This window comes from Harmonia axyridis, chromosome 1 (genome assembly GCF_914767665.1).
Source record: "Harmonia axyridis chromosome 1, icHarAxyr1.1, whole genome shotgun sequence".
In the NCBI taxonomy this organism is placed as follows: Eukaryota; Metazoa; Arthropoda; class Insecta; order Coleoptera; family Coccinellidae; genus Harmonia; species Harmonia axyridis.
This window is the reverse complement of record NC_059501.1, coordinates 50,354,571-50,378,429: the sequence shown is the minus strand read 5'-3', so window position 1 is coordinate 50,378,429 and position 23,859 is coordinate 50,354,571. Positions and strand designations below refer to the sequence as shown.

The 23,859-nt window shown below is 34.0% G+C and overlaps 1 protein-coding gene across 1 annotated transcript in view; it reads left to right on the top strand.

Annotated features, from left to right (window-relative positions):
* Nucleotides 1-1,778: 1,778 nt before the first annotated feature.
* Nucleotides 1,779-23,859, top strand: part of LOC123670737 (heterogeneous nuclear ribonucleoprotein K) — a 188,005-nt gene continuing 165,924 nt past the window's right edge. Inside the window, exon 1 of the mRNA XM_045604273.1 lies at nucleotides 1,779-1,858. The gene's annotated coding sequence lies outside the window, so the exon portion shown is untranslated. The remainder of the gene's footprint in view (nucleotides 1,859-23,859) is intronic.

Here is a 23,859-nt window from a genome sequence, read left to right as displayed (position 1 = left end):
ACAATTGTCTACCGCAAATTCGTGGTTTTCCAATCTCAATATTGAGACTCTGAGCAATACATGATGCTTTCGAAAAAAATACTGCGAAGCATGCATCATCTGAGCGATGTTTTCCACATATTTCTATGATTAAATTTATATGACGGTGAAAATCTACAAAATTAATGGAAACACCTTGTAGTATATTTGCTATTGGTTTCAATATTTTTGAATATTTACTTGCTACCGTCAAACAAATCACAAAAGTGAAAGAGTTTATTGCAGCCCATAACTGAGCAGCTCTTTTTGTTGTTGAAGAATTCATAGTTTCTCCAGATTTTATAGCAAAGAGAGTTTTGAATATAGTATTGAAGTTTTCAGCGAAAACTCACAAAGATTTATATTTAGCTGACCAACGAGTTTCCTAAAACAAAGGAATATTTGGAATCAGATTTCTTCTTGAGGTACTCTTTCGAAAGAAGACTAGAATGTCATTAACGGTGCCAATGCTATTACGAATTTCAGTTATTTTACTGCTGTCATTTATTACTAAATTCAACCTATGGGAGGCGCAATGGAAATAAATTGCTTTCTTGTATTTATCTCCTATGATATTTTGAACCCTGAGAATTTCACCAGCCATTGTTGAGCATCCATTCAAACCAGCTGCGTTGAATAAATGGATCTCTAAATCTTTGTAACCAGCGTCTACTCTGAATTTCAAAAGATCACTAAAATTTCTTGTTGCTCTCTCGTATAGGCATATCGTGGGTGAGTTCCGCAAAAAACTATTGTTTTTATAATCTATAAATTTTTTTTTCTATTTTCTGCAACACTTTTTTTTTACCTTTATCTATTAGACAATAGGAGAGTATATATAAGATGGATTTTTAAAAAAATTGATACGCATGGATTGCGTTCGGTTCCACGATTTTTCTTCACCCAGGGAGTGCTCAACACGCCTAAAAAAGTTTTCAATTCAAAAAATACCTCTGCCGATTATGGATATGTGTATAGTATATTATGGATATATGTATAGTAATTCCATTGAAAACCCGGAAATTACTGTGAATCCATTACTTCCCTTTTTTCCTTGCCCTTTGGATTGAGAAAGTAATATTGAGGGTGGTGCTGAGAAATGAGACAACTAAAATCTTCATAATATCACTGAACATTTAACGATGAGTTACTTGAAATGAGAAGTCTCTCCAAAGCTGAATAGTCATTTGAAGAATGTGTTTAATTTCAAAGTTCAATCTGCGGAATACTATCGATTTTTTTTGAAAATCGAGACGATACGTTCAAGTTCACTATCAAGTCATTGTTAACTCAAAAAATGAAATGAATCCGATTTTGGAATTCAAAAATACAGTTGATTAGCACTGAAATAGCAGTGGTATTAACAGGGTATTGAACACCCTTAATCATTAAACTGAGAAAAACATTAACCCTTTTGAAACATGAAAGAATTTTCATGAATAAATCACATTGTAAACTATTTTTGAGCATGAATTGATAATTTCGATATTAATCAAATTATGTTACCCTATACTGCAGTAGTGTCACATCAGACAAGAAGTGACAAATGTTGGCATCAAAACAAAGGCATTAGTCACAAGGCAATTTCCGTTCCTCTTATTTATTTTCTAAGTTCGGATTCTATAGCCAAGGCACGGGTTTTCACCCATCTCATCAATAGATGTCGCTAGAAGTATAGATTACGACAGTTACTTGGGCTCGACGCCTGCGTTTACGTTTGCCGTCTATTCCCTATCATTATCAACATCCAATTTAATTAAGCTTTGGTGACGCCATTTTTGTGAAAATATTAATTTTTGCGACTTTTCATCAGTTTGAACTACACAATTCTGCATATCAGGTGAGTAGTAATTGAACCTATGGGAGTTTTGGGCGTGGCAGTGAAGTGACACAATTTTGCAACAATTTTTTTCATATGTATCTTTTCGCCGGTATGCTTGTTTTATCAAAATTTATTTTTCTGGAAGGAGTTTTAGAGAAACGTCGACGAAAAATGTTATAATAGGGCTAGGGGCATTTTTCTTTTTTAGAGGTTAGGATTTCTATTTAATATTCGCCCGAGAACGCGCATAACAATTCCGAAGTTCAAAAAAATCAAATTGAAATGAGAATCTCGAATCAGTTCGGAATTCTATTGGATATTACATTTCGGAATCAGGTAGGTTATGATAATAATAATAATAACGTTGCTTCATTGACGTTCAAAAATATACATGTATTCAATATAACGGACAACATTTTACATAATTAAAAAAAATAAAAATCAATGGTTCAGTTTATTGACGGATCTATAAATATTTTAAATGAAAAAAAAACTTTTCACCATTTCTGTGAAATCTTATACGGAAATTCAAATTACTCCATTCAAAATCTTCATGTTCAAATTCCATAAAAGCTCTGTACTGGGTGTCCAAAATTCGATGCTCACTGAAAGCATCTGGAGAACTATAAGACTGCAAAGTGCCCCTATCCGTTTTTTCAAAATAATAAGATAACAGAAAGCAGATCATAGATATATTGATTCGTTCTCAAGTTGGCATTTCTAAAGAATGACCATTACCTGCTTTGAAATGAAAATGTGCAAAATCGCTCAGAGTCATCAAAATTTTATTGAATTCAACTTGATGGTCTAGGGTAGGCATGAGAATTCAAATAATTTACCCAACAATACCACACAGTTCCTCAAACGAACTGTATATTAATTTGTTGTTGATAATCTATAGATCGTACAAAAACAACGCTGTCAAAGTCATTCTCGCTAGCATCGCAAACACCATATAGTTCATAGTTGATTGATTTCAAAGGAAACAAATTATGCTCAATTTTGAAATTTGACAGACTTGGTAATTGTGTACTGCGACCAAATATGAATGGTCTTAGGCCCTTAGGGCTGGTTTCGTCGTCCCATCCTATTTCTGAAATCCATAATCTATTAATTTGATATAACAAACTACTCCAGTTATGTTTGATAATGACAGTGTTTTCTTTTGAATTTAAGAGGAAATATTTGTTATATGAATCGAGAACTTCCTTTATCATTCAATAAATCATATGTTTAATTTCAACAATTTGTTATTTTATACAATATATATAGGTACTATACTATTGAACGTAGCAGATCTATCCTATTCTCCATAACCTCATTGAATTGTATTTTAAATATATCTTACATAATCGCCTGAACTGAATTTGACAATACTTCCCATTAACTCATTGAAAAGTATTAATGCCATTGCCAATGGTTTATTAAAATGACTTACTGAACGAGCAAAACTTCTTCAGGGGTGGCAAAAAAAGTATTTGCTGATAAATTCTGAAACAATTGCTGTATTCATATATTCAGGAATTTTGTATTACAAGAATTTATTTTTAATAAAACGCTTCATATGGATTATATACAGTAGGGGAAAACTTCTATTTCGAATGTATAGATATAGAGTGTGAACAGCAATTGGTATAACTGATATCGGGAAAAACCAGATTCAGTTCACGAAATGGAAGGGATAATGTATATCTACCACTTACGTCTCGAAAATGAGAACTTTTTAAATGATTCTCGCAGAAATCATCATCAGAGAATGATTTTATTGACAACAGGAACTCCTTCTACTTTCTAAATAGCCTTTAGGGTATTTTCGACATTAATTGATTCCAAGGATTGAATGAAAAAGGATGAAACTGAAGATGAAATTCTTTTCATATCATCAAAATATATCCAAGCACCGTTTTTATCAATGTTGCCCGAAATTTTACCGTTCAATAAAATTTTCGAAAAGACAGCAGCGCCAAGTCAACAAACCTATACAGGGTCTTTCACGAGGAACCTCACCCATATTTATACGGGAAACTACTGAACGTATTTTCATGAAATTCAGTACTTATAAGTATTTTACGATGCTGATGAAATCTAAAATATTTTCAAGGCATGAGCACCTCCTGTTTTTCCGGAAATGACGTCAACTTCCGTTTTTCAAATTAGAACACCATTTTTTTATTGCAGAAATAGATTCCTTGGAAAATTTCAAGTTTTTTTGATGTAACATTTTTCAGTTTTGGTTGGAAAATTCTCTCTGAGCGGGAAACTTTGAAAAAAAAATCGAAAATAGAGCTTCGCTGAAACAAGAATAACTTCGAGGTTTTTGGATGGAAAATTTTCATTTTTGGGATTTTTCAAGATGTAAGATTGATGTATCCACTTTAAAATCGAAATCGCGATTCATGATACAGGGGGTGAAAAAATCGCTTTCAAAGTTAGGGATGACAAAATCGTGAAAAATCAATTTTTTCAGATTAGAACCCCATTTTTTGTGGCAGATATTGAATCTACGTTAAAAAATAATGTGAGTATATGCATCACACCCTTGCCCTAAAATGGATATTTTCTGAGTTATTCACAAAAAACTGTTTTTCGTCTTGAATTTTCAGCTATTTCTTTTCCCTTCACGCCAAAAAGATGAAATTTTCAGGAATTGTTATTTGAACCATGCTGTAGATTTTTCACCCCTTCTTGAAACCGACTTCAAGTTACTATTAGGAGAACCATGGCAAACTCTCGCAGTTATAACTAGAGAAGATGCTCAAAGTTTTGATCATTAATTTCTAGACATTTATTTATACGTCTCAGGAATGCTTCGTGCGTTGCTCTTCTTATTTCATCGGGAGGAAGAGATCTGCAAAAGTGTTTAAAAACCAAATTGAGTTTCAAAACTATGAATCTAAACAAACCTGAACGCATTTCTGACTCGTTCTATGCAGTCCTCTTTATCAGTCAGGGGAGTTGAGTAGACAATATTTTTTATCCTACCCCAAACATAATAGTCTGAAGGAGTTAAATCGGGAGAACGTGGTGGCCAAAGATGTGGACCATTGTTCGCCAACCATCGATCTTCAAATAGCCTGTAGAGGATATTTGACACATTGAGTGAATTGTGTGGAGGCGCGCCATCTTGTTGATACCATAAGTCATTATGGTTCTGTACTAGCGGCTCAATTATTTGAGTCAATATGTCAGAATATCTATCTCCTAAGGGAGAACATTCTTCAAATAATGCAAACAAGTGTAGTGTTCTATCTTACAAGTTAAAGTCCCATCATAAATGTGAACATCGAGAATTGCATTATTTTTGATGGCGCAAAAAACATTGAAACTCCAGGTCTCTTGAAAGTTCCATTGTCTGAAGTGGTGGTTGTTCTCTTCATCCCAATAATGACTGTTATGCCTATTGAAAGAACCATTCTTTGTGAATTTAGATTCATCTGTCCAAATTATACAGTCCAAAAAGTTTTCATTCTCTTGAAATCGAATCATCATAGCTTCGCAAAACTCTGTTCTCCTGACGAAATCAGTTTCCTTCAAATGCTGTACCCTATTGAATTTATATGGGTGCATTTTATGTTTTTTTAATATTCTCCAAACACTCGATTGAGATAATCCCAGATCAATCTCGGCATCTTTGAGAGAATTTTGAGGATTCCCACGAAAATATGCAAGAACTGTAATTTCGTTGTTCTCATCTTCTACTACACTTTTTTCTCTGTGTATATTGATTTTTCACGATTTTGTCATCCCTAACTTTGAAAGCGATTTTTTCACCCCCTGTATCATGAATCGCGATTTCGATATTTAAAGTGGATGATACATCAATCTTACATCTTGAAAAATCCCAAAAATGAAAATTTTCCATCCAAAAACCTCGAAGTTATTCTTGTTTCAGCGGAGCTCTATTTTCGATTTTTTTTTCGAATTTTCCCGCTCAGAGAGAATTTTCTAACCAAAACTGAAAAATGTTACATCAAAATAACTTGAAATTTTCTAAGGAATCTACTTCTGCAATAAAAAAATGGTGTTCTAATTTGAAAAACGGAAGTTGACGTCATTTCCGGAAAAACCGGAGGTGCTCATGCCTTGAAAATATTTTAGATTTCATCAGCATTGTGAAATACTCATAAGTGCTGAATTTCATGAAAATACGTTCAGTAGTTTCCCGTATAAATATGGGTGAGGTTCCTCGTGAAAGACCCTGTATAACCCGGAATATTGAGATGAGGATCCGTTAACTGAAGGTTGGTGATATGAGAACATGAATCGGAATTCATTTCACATGTAGGTAGATTATTACAAATTTTCGAAAGAAGAAAGGCCATGCACCCCCCCTCGCGGACTTTGTAAATATACAAATTTATCATGAATTATGAATTATCAAAAATATGCGTGGACACTCAGAAGGGTGATGATTGGATATGATCTAGAATGGTTGAAGACAGGTTGAATGGATTGGCATGTTGTGAATATATATGTACACTAAAATGGTTATAATATTATTCTATGGTTACCCTCAAGTTGACAACTGTCACATGCTATCCTATTTCAGTGAATATGATAAGCTTAAGAAAATGGCGATATAACAAGTTGAGTTGTTTCTGTTGATTTATTAGAAATAAAAGGATTCAAGAAGTTATTTGTATTATTTCAAAGTATAAAAACATCAGGTTATGAGCTCAGACACCCAGGAAACTGTTCAGTAGGTGAAAAATTAATTTACAAGGACTAAAACAAGTTACAAAGTGATAAGCCGTGAAAAGGGACGTGGACACGTGGAGCTTGGAAAGGTTTTACTGGTTTATTGGTGGATCAGCGATTCAAGAACAATAAAATGGATAAAAAGTTGAATATAGAACCACTCAATGGTAAGAACTATCATAACTGGAAGTTCAGAGTTGAAATGTTATTGGCTGAATACGAGGTCTCGCAATGATTCAGTCAGAAGTGAATACAACAGTACCAGCAGAATTAAAAAAGGACAACAAAGCAAAGTCTATCTTAGTACAATGTGTAGAGGACACAGAGATAGAAAGTCTAAGAGACTACAAATCAGCTTTTCAAATGTGGAATGTACTGAATGGAAAATATGAGAAGAAAGGACTTCCTGGTCAATTATATTAAAAAGGAAACTTCTCAGCATGAAATTGAAGGAAAATGAAAGCCCAATAAAATTTCTAGAAGAATTCGAGAACACGGTGAGACAACTCAAGGCTGCAGATGTTAAGTTGGAAGACCAAGATTTAATATGTAATCTACTATTGAGTTTACCTCCTTCGTATGAAACATTCGTTACTGTTATCGAAAATTTGTCTGATGTAACCTACGAAACTGTCAAATCCAAACTATTAGCAGAAGACGAGAAAAGAAGAATGGGTAATGGAGAAGAAAACATGATGAAAACACATACAGCATTCACATCACAACGAGGTTGCTTCAGATGTGGACAAATAGGCCATTATAAAAGGGACTGTCCTCAAAACCGAGGTAAAGAACAAGGATCCGGAAGTTAAAACTTCAAACAGAGAGGTGGTGGATTCAACAGAGGTAACCGATCAGGGTCTAGAGGTACACACAGAAGATATAATACAGGTGGGAATAGATTTAGCTATAGTAATCAGGTAGAAATACAAGAAGAAAAATTTCAGAGTGGTGAAGGTCATAGTAGTAATAATAATGATAGTCTCTCGAAAAGTGTCTGTTTTATGAGTGATACTAATTCTGATCTTTATAATAGTACAGTAGATTCCAACATCCTTACTTTTTGCATTAATTCAGGTTGTACGGATCATATGGTGAACGATAAAAAATATTTTTCAAGTTTATTAATGTTGAAGAAACCTATCAAAATTGCAGTAGCAAAAGAGTCAAGAGGCAGTTGGAGTAGGAAATATAAAGGTCATTAGTAAAGTAGGTAGTGAAAAGATAAATTGTACGATTAAAAATGTTTTTATAACTCCCGATTTAAGGAGAAACCTGCTGTCCGTAAAGAAACTTGAGATGTCGAATGTAAAGGTCTTATTTGAAAAAGGTAAAGTCAAATTACTTGATCATGAAAACAAAATTTTAGGAATTGGTGAAAGAAGTAGTTTGTATGAAATATGTTTTTCAACTGATTTATTAGAATGCAATAATATAGAGTATGATTCTGATTATTTAAAATGGCATAGGAGATATGCTCATGTAGGTTTCAGTGGTTTAAGACAGATAATAAAAACCAACATGGTCAAGGGGATTGATAGAAATATAAAATTGCATGATGTTGATTTTGGGAACCATGTGTTAAAGGGAAGATGACTAGGTATCCACTTGGTTTGCGTACCAAAAGTAGGAGGTTATTGGAGATAATACACACAGACCTGTGTGGCCCCGTTACACCACAGGCAATCGATGGTAGCAAGTATTTTTTAACATTTATAGATGATTTCTCCAATTTTACTGCAGTTTATATGTTGAAAAATAAGTCAGAAGTTTATGAAAGGTTTTTAGAGTATATTAACATGGTGGAATCAAAATTTACATGTAAGATTTCAAAGCTGAGATGTGATAATGGAGGTGAGTACTTTTCAAATGAAATAAAAGGTTTATGTTTGAAAAAGGGGATAATAATTGATTTTACAACACCGTATACACCCCAACAGAATGGCAAGGCGGAAAGAAAGAATCGTAGTTTAGTTGAGAGAAGTCGAGCAATATTAGAAGAATCAGGAATGCCTAAAGAGTTCTGGCACGAGGCGGTAAGAACAGTTAATTATGTAATGAATAGAGGTATTGCAGTAAACATTGATGTCACACCTGCGGAAATTTGGAATGGTAACAAACCTGACGTAAGTAATCTAAAAATTTTTGGTTGTACCGCGTTTAGTCATGTTCAGAAACAATTCAGAAATAAATTTGATCCTACTACAGAAGAGTGTGTTATGGTCGGATATGCTCCTACAGGGTATATGCTCTGGAATGTTAACAAAGAAAAAATCATAATAGCTAAAGACGTTAAATTTAATGAAAATGAATATTGGTTTAAAAAGAAAAATATTCAAGTATGTTTAGATTCGGATGCAAATGAAGAATTGAAAGTTATAGAACAAAATGAAGATAAAGTTGAATTTTTTGATTTTACAGAAGCGGAAGTAAGTGATAATGAAAGATCAAATGATATGAGAGAAAATAAACGAATGACAAAAATTCCTAAAAAATACGAAGATTACGAACTTTATATGGCATTTAATGCAACAGAATTTTTTGGTGAGGTACCACAAAGTTTTTCTGAAATTGAAAACCGGTCTGATAAAGATTTTTGGATAGGTGTGATAAATAAAGAATTGAATTCAATATATGAAGATGAAACTTGGGAAGAAGTAGAAATTTCTAAGAATAACAAGATTTTGGATACAAGGTGGGTTTTAGCTTATAAAAGTTTGGAAAAGGTAGTGAAAGATAGGTATAAAGCGAGATTGGTTGTAAGAGGATTTTTGCAAGAAAAAAATGTAGATTATGAGAATGTTTATTCACCCGTAGCAAAAATGTCAACCATTCGTTTGCTTTTGATAGTTGGAAATCAGTTAAAATTCTATTTTATACAATTGGATGTAAAAAGCGCTTTCCTAAACGGTATCATTGATGATGATGTCTTCATTTATCCTCCTGAAGGTGTTCAGTGTAATCCAAATAAGGTATTTAAATTAAAGAAATCACTGTATGGCCTGAAACAATCTAGTAGATGTTGGAATAGCAAAATTGATTCATATCTATTAGAAATTGGTTTGAAAGATCCAGTAATGATTATTATTGTTTATATGTCATGAATAAAACATATTCTAAAGTTTATTTACTTTTGTATGTAGATGACATAATTTTATCAGGACCAGACTTAGTTTTAATAAATAAAATAAAGGTCCAATGACAGAATTCAAGATGAAAGATAAAGGAGAGCTTTGATATTTTTTGGGATTGGAGATTAAATATGAAAGAGTCAAGGGTATATTGAGAATAAATCAGGAACATTATATTTATAAACTTGTTAAAAAATTCAGAATTGAAGATTCTAAATGTTCACTCATTCCTATAGAACCAAAATTGCATATTGAGCCATGCAAAAATAAAGAAGATGTCATGAGTAAGCCATATCGTGAATTGTTAGGCTGTATCATGTATCTAATGTTGGGTAGTCGACCGGATATCTGTTTTGCTTTGAATGTTTATAGTCGGTTACAAGATAAAGCTTCTGATTATGCTTGGAATAATTTGAAAAGAATAGTTAGGTATCTTACGGGTACACAAAAATTTGGTTTGGAATATATTCGTCAAAATGATAATTTTCAGTTAACCTGTTTCGTAGATTCAGATTGGGGAGGCGACCAGACTGATCGCAAATCTGTGTCTGGATTTGTTTTTAAACTTTCCAACAGTACTTTGATGTGGGCTACTCGAACACAACATTGTGTATCTTTATCTAGTTCAGAGGCGGAACTTATTGCTCTTTGCAGTGCTGTCTCAGAAGGTTTATTTTTCATTAAAATTTTACAAGATTTTTCGATTGATGTAAAGCCTATGTTGGTCTATGAAGACAACCAGGGATGTATATCCATAGTGAATAACCCCGCAAACAATAAAAGGGTAAAGCACATTGATATTGAATATAACTTTGTTTGTGAATGTATGAATAATAATGTCATAAGTATTTTATATATCCCAACTGACAAGCAATTGGCAGATTTATTAACTAAAGGTTTAAATTATGTTTTGTTTGAAAAATTTAGAAATAGTTTGGGTGTTATGAACTTAGAGTAGCTAGAGGTGTAGGAACATTTTAGTGAGGGGGCCTGTTGTGAATATATATATGTACACTGAAATGGTTACAATATTATTCTATGGTTACCCTCAAGTTGACAACTGTCACATGCTATCCTATTTCAGTGAATGTGATAAGCTTAAGAAAATGGCGATGTAACAAGTTGAATTGTTTCTGTTGATTTATTAGAAATGAAAGGATTCAAGAAGTTACTTGTATTATTTCAAAGTATAAAAACATCATGGCATTAATGCATATACACAGGACCATTTGCAGCAGTCTGAATTTTGAAGATTTTATCCTAAGATACGCTAGTCAAAAAAATACGAGACTAGAATTTGTTATTAAGTTTTTAATATTTGATCATATGTTTTTATTTAAAAGGTGTAGTAAAAAGGAATCCATTATTTTTTCAAAAGATGGCTTTAGTTATCTGTATCTCGCGTTGTACAAGTCCGAGATGAGATTTCGCACTACAAAAACATTCTGACAGTTTTGTGATGAGTTGACTCAGTTAAGTTTGAGCGTGCCACAAAAATGGACACTAGCAAAAAGATAATACGCTATATTTTACAGTTTTTCTTCGATAAGGGCAAAAATAGGTCGCTGAAAATGTAAATTGTGTTTATGAACATGGTACTGTAATAGCCAATCACGTATAATTTTGGTTTCGTCGATTCCGTTTCAGTAATTACGATGTCAAGGGTGCACACTGGAGGCCAATTGTCGAAAATATCGATAAAATCATGGACATTATCGAGTCCTGTTTCGATTGCTCAAGAGCTTAAGAGTGCACAATAAACCGTTTGGAACACTATTTGAATAAGACTGTCTCAAGAAGATAATAGATGTATGGGTACCACAAGCAAAAAAAACCGCATGGACCGAATTTCAACTGCGAATCACTGGTGAATCGCAACAAAATCGCCCCAAACGCTTGGTGACTGGTGATGAAAAGTTGATCATTTACGACAACGTCAAGCAAAAACGGTTGTGGTCGGAACGCGGTGAGCCAGGAAGGCTGGCAGTGTGTTTAGTGAGATTGACAGGGAATTATCTACGAAGAGCAGCTCCCCTAAGGCACAACTGTTGACTTGGAACTTTAGGTATCGAACCAAACAAGCGCATATTCGACATACATTGGATCATTCTAACTATGGTAATTGAAGCCTTGTTCTTCATGCAAATAAATGGATTTTTTGTATTACACCTCATACATTCTTATGAAATAAATCTACATATATTTAGGAAATATGTGAAATTTTTTGAACTTGTTTTCGCCATACAAAAATTTCGGAAACTGTCTATGATATGATTTACTGAAATCCATACCTACTCCCATGGTGCCCTTCATTCATGATATCCATTTGTCGCATTCTTCCAGGGACTCCCTGTATAAGTATTACCTACCAGTTAACGAAAGAGTCCTTACTAAAGATGATGATTCACCTTGCAGTGAAGATATCGAATGATTGCAGCCCTTAAAGTAGAGTTATTGTGAACTAAGGCACAGTACACCACTAAGGACAGTAGCAACCAAAATACTTGAAATTGTAGAGCCAAATACTTATTAGAAAACTATCCAAAGTAGTGATAAAATCCAATTGTTAAATGCTATGAAAAGTGAAATGGATGCCCATAGATCAAATGACACATAGATCATGGAAAAATGACCTGCAGGATGAAAAGCTATTCCTTCTAAGTGGGTTTATAAAATCAAAAGAAACTCAGATGGCACAATTGATAAGTGTAACGTCCGATAGCTTAGTGAAATTTAAGAGAAGAATGGACTGCATCTGCGAGCGTATGAAATTGGAGCGACAGCGAAATATTCGATAAAGTGGTAAAATAATAATGTAAAAAAACGGTCAACAATAATGACTTACTGAAAGGGGCAGCAAGTTGAAGAACAAATCGTCTCTGGTACAAATTCCAGATGTTCACAAGGCCCTTGGTGAAGGTTATCAGCTCCAACTTTCTGGTTTCAAAAACGGTGTAGAAAAAATACTAGCAAAATGCGAAAGCGAAAAGACAAAAGCGAATAATGCGGGTGATTCAAAAGCGTAAAATTCAAGAAAATAAAGCGAAAAGTCAATAAAATATTGGGAAAATTATAGCACCATTTTAGCGAACTGAGTACAAAATCAATTGTCAAACTATATTCATTACATTTGTATCTTGCGTTATGGAACGAGCCATCAGTGTTGACATTGTTTAAGCGCAAGCTTATATTTCGCGATCGCTCGAAATCCATAATTCTCTCTTACACAAATAATAACTATAAAGGAAGATTGGTGATAAAAGGATTTTCACAAAACCAGGTGAAGATTTTGATCAGACTTTCAGTCCAGTGGCGAAGATGTCCTCTAATAGAGCTGTGGTAAGCATAGCTGCTAATGGGAAACGACATTAACTCAGTTTGATGTATCCACTGCATTTTTGTATGGTACTTCAGAAGAAGTAATATCTATGAAGCAACCAGAAGGCTTCGAGGATGGTACAAACAGAGGTTGCCTTTTAAAGAAAAGCCTTTACGGACTGAAACAAGCACCACGTTGTTGGAATAAGCGCATTGTTGACGTCATTCTAAAAGCAGAAATTACAAAAAGTGATGCAGATCCTTGTTTGTTTATAAAGAAGCAAGAAAATGGTAATGGATTGCTTATTTTGTCTCTATATGTAGATGATGGACTTTTAACTTCAAATATTGAAATGATGAAGAATGATTTTTTAAAAGATCTACGAAAAGAATTCAAGATAAGTGTGAAACCAGCATTTTACTTTTTGGGACTAGAAATTGAAAGAAATTCAGATAATTTTATCAACATTTGTCAAAAATCCTATGCTAAAAAACTTTTGGAAAAATTCAAAATCCAGTCTCTACACCAATTGTTAAAGAAATTATTGAATCAGGGAAGGACATGGGAGAAGAGCCGAAATTTTGTTATAGAGAAGCAGTAGGGGCACTTATGTATCTCATAACTGGAACTCGTCCTGATTTAGCTTATGAAGTCTTGATAATCCCAACTCATTAGATCATAGAAGAGTAAAGAGGATATTCAGATATATCAAAGGTACTACAGATCTTGGAATTACTTACCAATACAACTTCCATAAGGGGTATCTTGAAGCATTTAGTGATGCTGATCATGGAGGTGATATAAGTACTGGTCGTTCTACATCTGGCGTCCTTTGTATGTATAGCGGTGGAGCAGTATCATGGAGAAGTCAAAGACAAGGAACAGTCGCAATTTCTAGTACTGAGGCAGAAATTGTGGCAGCCAGTGAGTGTTCGAAAGAGTTGTTCTGGTTAAAGACTCTTTACAATGGAATTATACAACTGAGAGATGTGCCTGTATTGATGGTTAATAATGAAGCAGCAGTTAGACTAGCTCAAAATTCAGAATTTCACAAACGTACGAAACATACGGATCATACATTTCTTTGCCAGAAAATTGGATTGGATAGGGAAATAGAGGTTCAGAGAGTAGAAGGCAGTAAACAAATTGCTGATCTAATGACTAAAGCCTTATTCCGACCGAGATTAGTTCTCTTGAGAAGTTTAATGGAATTATGTTCAAGAAACATTATATCTATTAGGGAAGGTGTTGAAATGAACACGTAAAGTTCTTTGAATTGATGTTATGTTATGTTTTCCCACGTGTGCTGATTGAAGTTTGTTTTTATGTTTTTGTTGAATAAAAGTCTAGTTTTCTTGACAAATATTTAAAGCGAACTATAAATATTTTTATATAAGGGTTGATCACATTTTACTTCAACAGTAATCCCTACTTAAATACTCAATACTCAATGCAAATTACTCAAATAGCAAAAGTTACACCCATACATAAGAAGGGATATATTAACATGTCAAACTACCGTCTAATATCCATACTAACTGCCTTGTCAAAAGTCCTGTATGTGAAGTTATACTTCGAAGAATACGAATTACTTGCAGGACAACAACATGGATTCGGGAGCTTTAGGTCGACAACAAAAATGTTATTACAAGCTATGATTGGAATTATACATAGAAGCACTGGATGACAAATGGCAAAATGGACCACGAAATACAAGAGGCAAAACTGCGGTTCTATTGTCTGGGTGGTGCTGCTGTGGGGTTGCTGTCTTCTTTTCTGTCGAGTAGGAGTCAACAGGTTGTGTGGAACGGCATGTTGTTGGGTCGGAAGGTGGACCATTATTCTTAATTATATTTATTAATTGTTTGAATCTCACCAGAACTCAGCTAACAATGTATCTAATTACTCTCCTGTTTGCAGATGAAACCCAATTTTTTTAAAAAAAGCGGCAGACATGGATGAGTTGGGAATACTTTCCAATTGACTTCGAACAACTGGTTCAGCTCAAATGTTCTAGCCATTTATGATTCCAAAACACATCCTAAGTTTAAGAAGCAATAAAAATGAAACAATCAAATTACTGGAAATAATAATTGATGGAGCACTATAATCGGAATCGCATATCAACGAGTTAAAAAAGAAACTTACAGTGGCAATATACACCATCTCAGTAGTGAGCAAAGTTTCATCCCGGAATGCAGCTGTAATGGCCTACATTGCCAACTTCCATTCGATTGTCGCGTATCGAATACTCCTGTGGGTATGTCAACTCACGCAGGCGACAACGTCATTCTCAAGAAGAAAGCAATGAGAACCATATTGGGCTTTAAACAAACAAATAGCTGCAGGAATGCTTTTCAGCAGCTCCATATTCCCACAATATCAGCATTCTATGCACTGCAACCTCATATGTACAGGGTGGGCAAATAAGCGAGGTAAGAGGCTATATCTCAGGATCCACTCATCGTAGAGTCTTGCGGTAAAAATTTTTACCACTAAAGTGCACAAGAAAATACACTGGAAAATATTTTGAAGTTCATGTCTCTACTGCTAGAGGGCGTAATAGCTACCGTCGAGTAGAAAAATGAATTTTATTCGAAAATGTTTCATGTGAACTTGAAGAAAAAATATCATCACTGTTATCCTTGCCTTGGAAAATTCTTTATGTTTTTGAATTATCAGTTTCAATTTTACAGCATCTTATAAGAGTGGGGGAAAGCGAGAAATATGGCTGATTGAAATGTCTGTAACTTCAGTTTGGCTCAACATTTTTAAGTAAATTATGTCTCGTTTGGGGGACAACATATTGTTGATTAAGAAAAAACTATACTCATGATGAATTTGTTTTTGATGCTTTTGATAGGGGTCGCTAAGTCAGAAGTTCATGTTTTGTTCATTTCACTCTGAAAGTTCGAATGTAATGATAGGATTTTCTCAGCAGAACCAGAAATTCCATCAATTTTGCATGAAAAAACCTGAAGGTCTCAAAGCGATAATTTCAGCAGTTCTGGAGTTATGGCAGAAGGAAGATATTCTTCAACTGATGCACTGAAAAACCCAAATTGTGTCTTTAGGTTCTGATAGAAACAGAAAATCAAATCCGTTTGTTATAAATGTTTCCTATTGCTACAAATGTCTTATTTTCACTTTTACGAAAAAAATTCAAATGAGCTTTATTGTGAGAATGTTATAACAAATCAAAATGCATGAAAAAATATAGGGTGTTCCATTGAAAAAAATATAATTTTATGAAATATTATGACAACGCAACTGTCAATTTTTTTTTCGGCACCGGAAAGGCCACTAAAAATGCTAGTAGTTTGCCCATTTAACCGACATCGTAGCATCAATAATAACGGAATTGACAATGGTGACGACTTAATTTGGAACACCCTGTACAACAAACCAAAAAGTGTAGTACTGAATCAGAGTTTCATTTCACATTTTTCTAAAAAATGTTCACAAAAAAATAGTTTTGACGGAAAGAATCAGGCACCCTTCCAGAAAAAACATCACCCTGTTGATTTCCATTAAAAATTAACATACAGGGTGGCCATTTGAAAACGAAACAGACGAGATTACAGACGAAATAAAGTTTTTCGATAGAAATGCTCGGACAGGTCGATTTCTGTTTCGAGGGGGACAACTTAAGATGTAGGTTACGGACGCATAGCGCTTCAACCCTTGCTGCTACAACCCCCACCCCCAATTTTTGAATAGGGAAGATGGGGTGAGTGATACCTCAATTTAAAGGTATTTTTATACTGATTTCAGCACAGTAATTGTTTTTTCATTTTATGCATTAGTTCTCGAAATATTCATGCGTTAGTTAGTTAGGAAGGAAGCCACAGTCATGGTTGTTTTGAAGCTCAAAATGTCGATTTTTCACAAAACACTACAAGTGCCATGAAAACACCACTTAATTTCAAATACTTAGTTAAGAATATTTCGAGAACTAATGCATTAAATGAAAAAACAATAACTGTGCTGAAATCAGTATAAAAATACCTTTCAAATGAGGTATCACTCACCCCATCTTCCCTATTCAAAATTTGGGGGTGAGGGTTGTAGTAGCAAGGGTTGAAGCGCTATGCGTCCGTAACCTACATCTTAAGTTGTCCCCCGCGAAACAGAAATCGACCTGTCCGAGCATTTCTATCGAAAAACTTTATTTCGTCTGTAATCTCGTCTGTTTCGTTTTCAAATGGCCACCCTGTATATCATGATGAAAACTATGAATTGGAATATCTATGGCCAATTCAAATTAATTATCTTGTGAAGGGAAGGCTCTATCAGAAAAAAACTTTAACACCTGTGTCTCAGAAACTAAGTGTTTGGGGACTCATGTTATAGGACTTTTTTTCTTGAAATGATCCGAGATCATGTCATTTTCATTTGTACCTTCAATTTAGGAACACCGTGTAGATCAGCCATACTCAACCTTTTTTCACCTCGGGCCGCATAATTGCTACTGTTCATTCTTGCGGGCCGCAGTAATTTACCTAGTTGTAAAACTAGCTTTAGCCCGCGCGGTTTTCGTTTATCGCGCATAATCAAAACTTTTTTTTTAAATCGGTTACAAAGTAGCCTTAGTCCTTTCCTAAGCTCTACTAGTTCCTGTCTGTGAACCAAATTTTATCAAAATCGATTCAGTGGTTTATGCGTCAAAGCGTAACAGACAGGCAGATTACGTTTTTCGCATGTGTAATATTAGTAGGGAAGTGCGAAAATAAAAATATACAGGGTGTTAGGGAAACGCTCCCAACAACGAAAACAGGGGATACTATTGACGATTTTAAGAAAATTGGAATAATTTTTGTTATCGCAATTTTTTATTTTGGTAGGTACCATGATTTCTAAACTCTTTTATTAGCATAATTCACGCAATAATGCTAATAAGAGGTTTTAAAAATCATGATACTGACCAGAAAAAAAATTACACAATAATATAACAATTCAACTGTATAATCAGCTAAAAAAACGCACCCAAGAATCCATAGAAACGAAAACTACAAGAGCACAATACGTGAGATAAGGCAATCTCGCTAAGAAGATTAGGTATAGTATGAACATAAAGAATCCACAGGGCCGTCGCTAGGGGGTAGGCAGGGGAGGCGACCGCCTAGGGCGGCAAAATTCTGGGGCGGCATTTCAATCTTGATCAACAAAAATCATATGTGTAGAAATTCAAAGTAAGAAATGAGATTTAATTCGGTTAGAAACAACACGAAAATATACAGACAATTTAATCAACATTTTAAACTATCAGAGGTGCCGCATTATACACAACAACTCATAAATATCCAGATGTCGTGTAAACCCTCTCACAGCTGTTTACTGTTTACGAGATATTGATGCTAAAAAACACATGTACTAATCAGGCGTGTCGGGCTTCTCTTTGCTAAAATGCTCAATTTTATTGCTTTATTAGGGTAGCGGGTGGAGGATATTTTTCTCTACAATTCTTCAACCAGAATGCCTATTCCCAGATGAATGCAAAATATACGAGAAACGTTTCCATTCCATCATTTCCATCTCATCCTTCCTAAGAAATACATATCTGAGAAGTTATTTTATTCTATACCACGTTCCATTATATAACAATATTTTTTTGATCGTACTGTATGTGCAAAGTGAGTGTTATATTCTGAATTTTTCGATTTGCCTTTGGATTTAAGGATTTCAAAGTAGATTACTGAAGGTAAGTTCTATAATTTTTTATTTTCATCATTTCCTTATTATTATCATTTTTCGGCACTGGGAAGTACCTACGTTCGAAGCGTCGGTCGGATGATGAGATAGACTTAATAGAAAAAATCATATTCATTTATTTCAAAATAGGTATAATGTTCCCAAAGAAATATGATCCGTGTTTCTTTCAGGTACGTTTCCGGGGTGGTAGTAGTGCGCCCCAAAACTGTCCAGGCGCCCCCTGGAGAAAAATTGGGGCTTTAAGATTCAGTTACGATATTCTACTTTATGAACAAAAATTCACATGTTCAAAATGTAAGGTGCCGAAAAAGAAAACAAAAATTTCAAGATAATATTTTTCTAAAACGTTCTCATACTTCCCTCGCCCGAAACTTTCAATTGCCCCTTGAAGAACTTTTTCTTAATTAAATACTGAATCAGGGCCCGCTCTGGAGGCTGGCTAATTGGCATTTTGCCGGGGCGGCAAATATTGGAGGGCGGCATTTTCAATTTTTTTCAGAAATCCGAATTCCAAGAAGAAAGTGTTGAATACTTCTTTTTTAATTTCAAAGAATTTCACACATGATTTTTTATCAAATTAATTAGTTTTGGGGGAGGGCGCATTCGGATTTGAAATAATGTAGCTTATCTATCCATTGAATCTGAAATGGCAGAATCATTAGATATCAAAGAACTTGTGAGCAAATTTGCAAAAATGAAAGCTCGAAAAGTTAATTTCTAAAGAGTTCTTTGAATTTTCTGAGTAATATTTCTAGATTTGTATCACTAAACAACTTATCTCATTATATGTATATTGTACTTATATTTTTCTTCTAGTCATTTATATTATGTCTTTCTATCTTTACATTTGTTTATTTATACTCGTCATGTATACAGGGTGTTTCATCATAAACTGGACAAACATATATATTCGTGTAGAGGACATCGGGAGAATCATTTTTGCCTTATACAATATATCCCGTTCTCGACGCATAAGCGAGATACAGGGTGTTAAACGTCAATTTTGAGCAATATTCTTATGGCTGTTGTCAGTTTTGTATAACACTCAATGAAACGGTTTTTGGTCAAATCTCAGTATTTTTGGGTCCTCTTTTCAGAAAAGTTGATGAAATCCGAAAAAAGAATTACAAAATGGCGGAAAACCTGCAACGTTCCTAATTTTTTTTTCCGGTGGTCAAATTGAATTTTAGTTTCTGAATGAACACAATTTTCCAAGAATTTCTGTGCAAAAATTTTTTCAAAAATCGAACACAAATTTTTTTTTACATGTCTACAGCGATAAAAAAATTTCACCCGAAATGGATGAAATTTTGTACAATTGTACTCCTTCAATTATCAATCACGAATATGAAAACAGAATTGTAAAATATTAAACGGTTTCGTTACTACAGCCATTCAAATGTTTCGTTCAAACCTTCAAAAAAAATTTAGAATGGCTTCTTAGAGTCAAAATTATTGAATTATTGCTATTTCCAAAAATTCCGGATGCTAAAATGTATTTATACAAAAAAAATTCGGTGAAACTTAGTTGGGAGTCGAACCCTCGATTCCAACGTAAGTATTAATGAAGAAATTAAGACAGTTCTGATATTCGTTGCTAAGCAACGGAAGTTCGTAGCTCATAGAATTCTACTGGTTATTTGAATTTCACTGAATATAATCTGACTCAGCGGAAAATCTTCAAGAAGATCTGGCAGAATCTCCGTCAGGAAGTGATAATAGCCGTTTCCAGTCAATGTTTGAGGAAGAATGTATGGTCCGATAATGAATTTATTTTTTATTCCCGCCCAAACATGAAAACCTCTTCTGGCTATTTTTTGATACCGTAGCATGCGGATTTTCTCTATGCCATAAAATATTATTTTTTTCTGTTGAAGAAACCATCCCTATGAAAAGTATCATAGCTTCATCCGTAAATAAAATTTGATGGAGAAAATCCCTATTTCCACGTACTCTTCTCAAAATAAACTGACAGAATTCTTTTCTTCTATGAAAATCACCGTCTTCTAAAGTTTGGCAAAGTTGGAAATGGAACGGATGGAAGCTGTTCCTTTTGAGTACTCTCCAAACAGTAGTTTTACTTTTATTCACTGGAGGGTGGTTCGAAAGAGTTCTTGTTGAAATCATTGGGTTATCTCCTACTAAATTAAGGATGCGATCATCGTTTGTTCTTATTGTTTCCTTCTTTTTCCGGTGCAAACTTCCTTCTTCACGTAATTTGCGTACTGTTTCATAAAAAGTTTTGAAGTTTGGCAAATTTCTGCTTGGAAATCTGCGGGAGTAAATTTCCCATGCTTTTCTGCCTGAGCAATTCGCTTCATAATAAGCCTTCACAATATCATTTTTTTCCAAAAGAGAATATTTCATTTTCGTTTCCAATACTCGTGTCACGATACTTGCGAAATTATATTCAGTGAAATTCAAATAACCAGTAGAATTCTATGAGCTACGAACTTCCGTTGCTTAGCAACGAATATTAATATCCTTAGAACTGTCTTAATTTCTTCATTAATACTTACGTTGGAATCGAGGGTTCGACTCCAAACTAAGTTTCACCGAATTTCTTTTGTATAAATACATTTTAGCATCCGGAATTTTTGGAAATAGCAATAATTTAATAATTTTGACTCTAAGAAGCCATTCTAAATTTTATTTGGAGGTTTGAACGAAACATTTGAATGGCTGTAGTAACGAAACCGTTTAATATTTTACAATTCTGTTTTCATATTCGTGATTGATAATTGAAGGAGTACAATTGTACAAAATTTCATCCATTTCGGGTGAAATTTTTTTATCGCTGTAGACATGTAAAAAAAAATTTGTGTTCGATTTTTGAAAAAATTTTTGCACAGAAATTCTTAGAAAATTGTGTTCATTCAGAAACTAAAATTCAATTTGACCACCGGAAAAAAAAATTTGGAACGTTGCAGGTTTTCCGCCATTTTGTAATTCTTTTTTCGGATTTCATCAACTTTTCTGAATAGAGGACCCAAAAATACTGAGATTTCACCAAAAACCGTTTCTTTGAGTGTTATACAAAACTGACCACAGCCATAAAAATATTGCTCAAAATTGACGTTTAACACCCTGTATCTCGCTTATGCGTCGAAAACGGGATATATTGTATAAGGCAAAAATGATTCTCCCGATGTCCTCTACACGAATGTATATGTTTGTCCAGTTTATGATGAAACACCCTGTATTATTCGTTTTTACCAATCCTTAAATGCCAATTTTGACATTTAATTGATTAACTTTTCGATCATTTATTCAAATGATCGAAAAGTTAATTTTTGAATAATTCGTTGAATATTTTTTCCGGAAAGATATTTTTTGTTCTAGTCATTCATATTATGTATTCCTATTATTGTTCTTTACCAATCCTAAAATGATTTTCATTTTTTGTACAAGTTTGAACTTGTTGGTTTTGTTTATATTTTTTCTATGTTATTATAATTAAAATTTTACAAACTGTCGCCTTCAACTTTTTCATATTTTGGTAGAAGACCACGATAACCCAAAATAATTTTTTTGCATTCTGCAGAGTTGACTGTTAGGGCCAATGACGAATGCAAAAATCCAAGATGCCAAATAAGAGGCCGACAAAGCGGATATATGAAGGAAAATAATAAAAGTACTCATCTTGAAAGCGATGAGAAACTCATAAACCGTAATAGAGTCCGATTTTTTACTGCCGTGTGGATTTCGAAGAGAAGTAAAATGATTATTGGTTCATTTTATGGAAAAATTTTAGTTCTTCGCCTCTATGAGAATTCGCAATTTATGTTTTGGTAATCTTGTAGGGGGATAGTTACCCCCAGTATCTCCCTCCATTTCTACATGGGACACCCCATATATGACTTGATTACAGTCAAACAATGGACACAAAATGAATCAATTCTCCAAATAAATGATAAAAAGTTATATATAAGATGTTCCATAAAAAGTCGAAAAACTCAATTTCTTTGAAACGGATGACATTTTTGAAAAACCGATAACGGGATTCTTTTCGACAAACCTGAGCTTAAAAATCTGCGTTGAATAATATATCGTTTTCCATTTGAGAAACGTCAATTTTCCTCTCTATCTCTAAAACGATAATTAATTGCGGAGATTTGTTATGAGTATCATATGAACTATAAAAATTCCTGAAAGAAATATTTCAGAATTCTTCGGATATATCGAACAGAAACAAAGATATAGTGAAATATTTGAATCAATCATTTTTCAGAAACGCCCTGTAACTCAGGACTGGATCAAGATATCTATGATCTGCTTTCTGATATCTAATGATTTAGGAAAAAACATCGGGGCTTCTTGAAGAAGATGCTTTCAGTGGGACACCCTGCACATAATATGTTATTTTGTTTTTTCATAAATACACAATATTATGTTTTTTAATTATGAGTTTCAGTGCTTGAAAATAAATTTTACGAGTAGTATTTTTTTGGTTTGGGTAGAGCTTTTGGCGGTGACTTCCATAAAAAAGGTCAACGCGTCAAGGAATAATAATATTTCAAGTGTCCAAGCACCAAGAAGGCGTGGAAATCTATTCGTTCTTCGGGCGTCACCTGTTTTGAGTGCCACGAGGCGCCACTGTTTTCATCACGTTGAACTTCATGGAATACTCATTGGCAATTTCACAATCAGCTTTCAATTCAGCTTCACTGTCTGTGCCTTCTCACATACATTCAATCACTTCTATGTCCAAAGAAATTATCTCATCGTTTTTATTTTCCAAAACTCGGAAAGCTGCTTTCAGTTCTGCAGAATCACATTTTTTATTACTTATCATATCAATGATAACAACAATTTTTGCAATAGGGACTCATGTAGGGGCCTTTTCAAGAGTAATAACATCTTAACTATATATGGCCTCTACATCTACAGACTTCTTCTCTTTTTCCGAAAACAGAACCATTATTTTGAGGAGAGCAAAAATAGAAATAATAGTCGACAAATGAACCCTTATATATATCCACTTCATTCCTCTACTTTGCGAGAAAAGAACACGCATTATGCTGGTATAAAGTTATTTGATAAACTGCCAAAGGAGATTCAGAATATCAAGGACTACAGGCTTTTCAAGAAAACAATATAGGATCTCGTATTAAAGTGTGAACCATACAGTCTGCATGAATTTGAAATTTTCTGTAAAG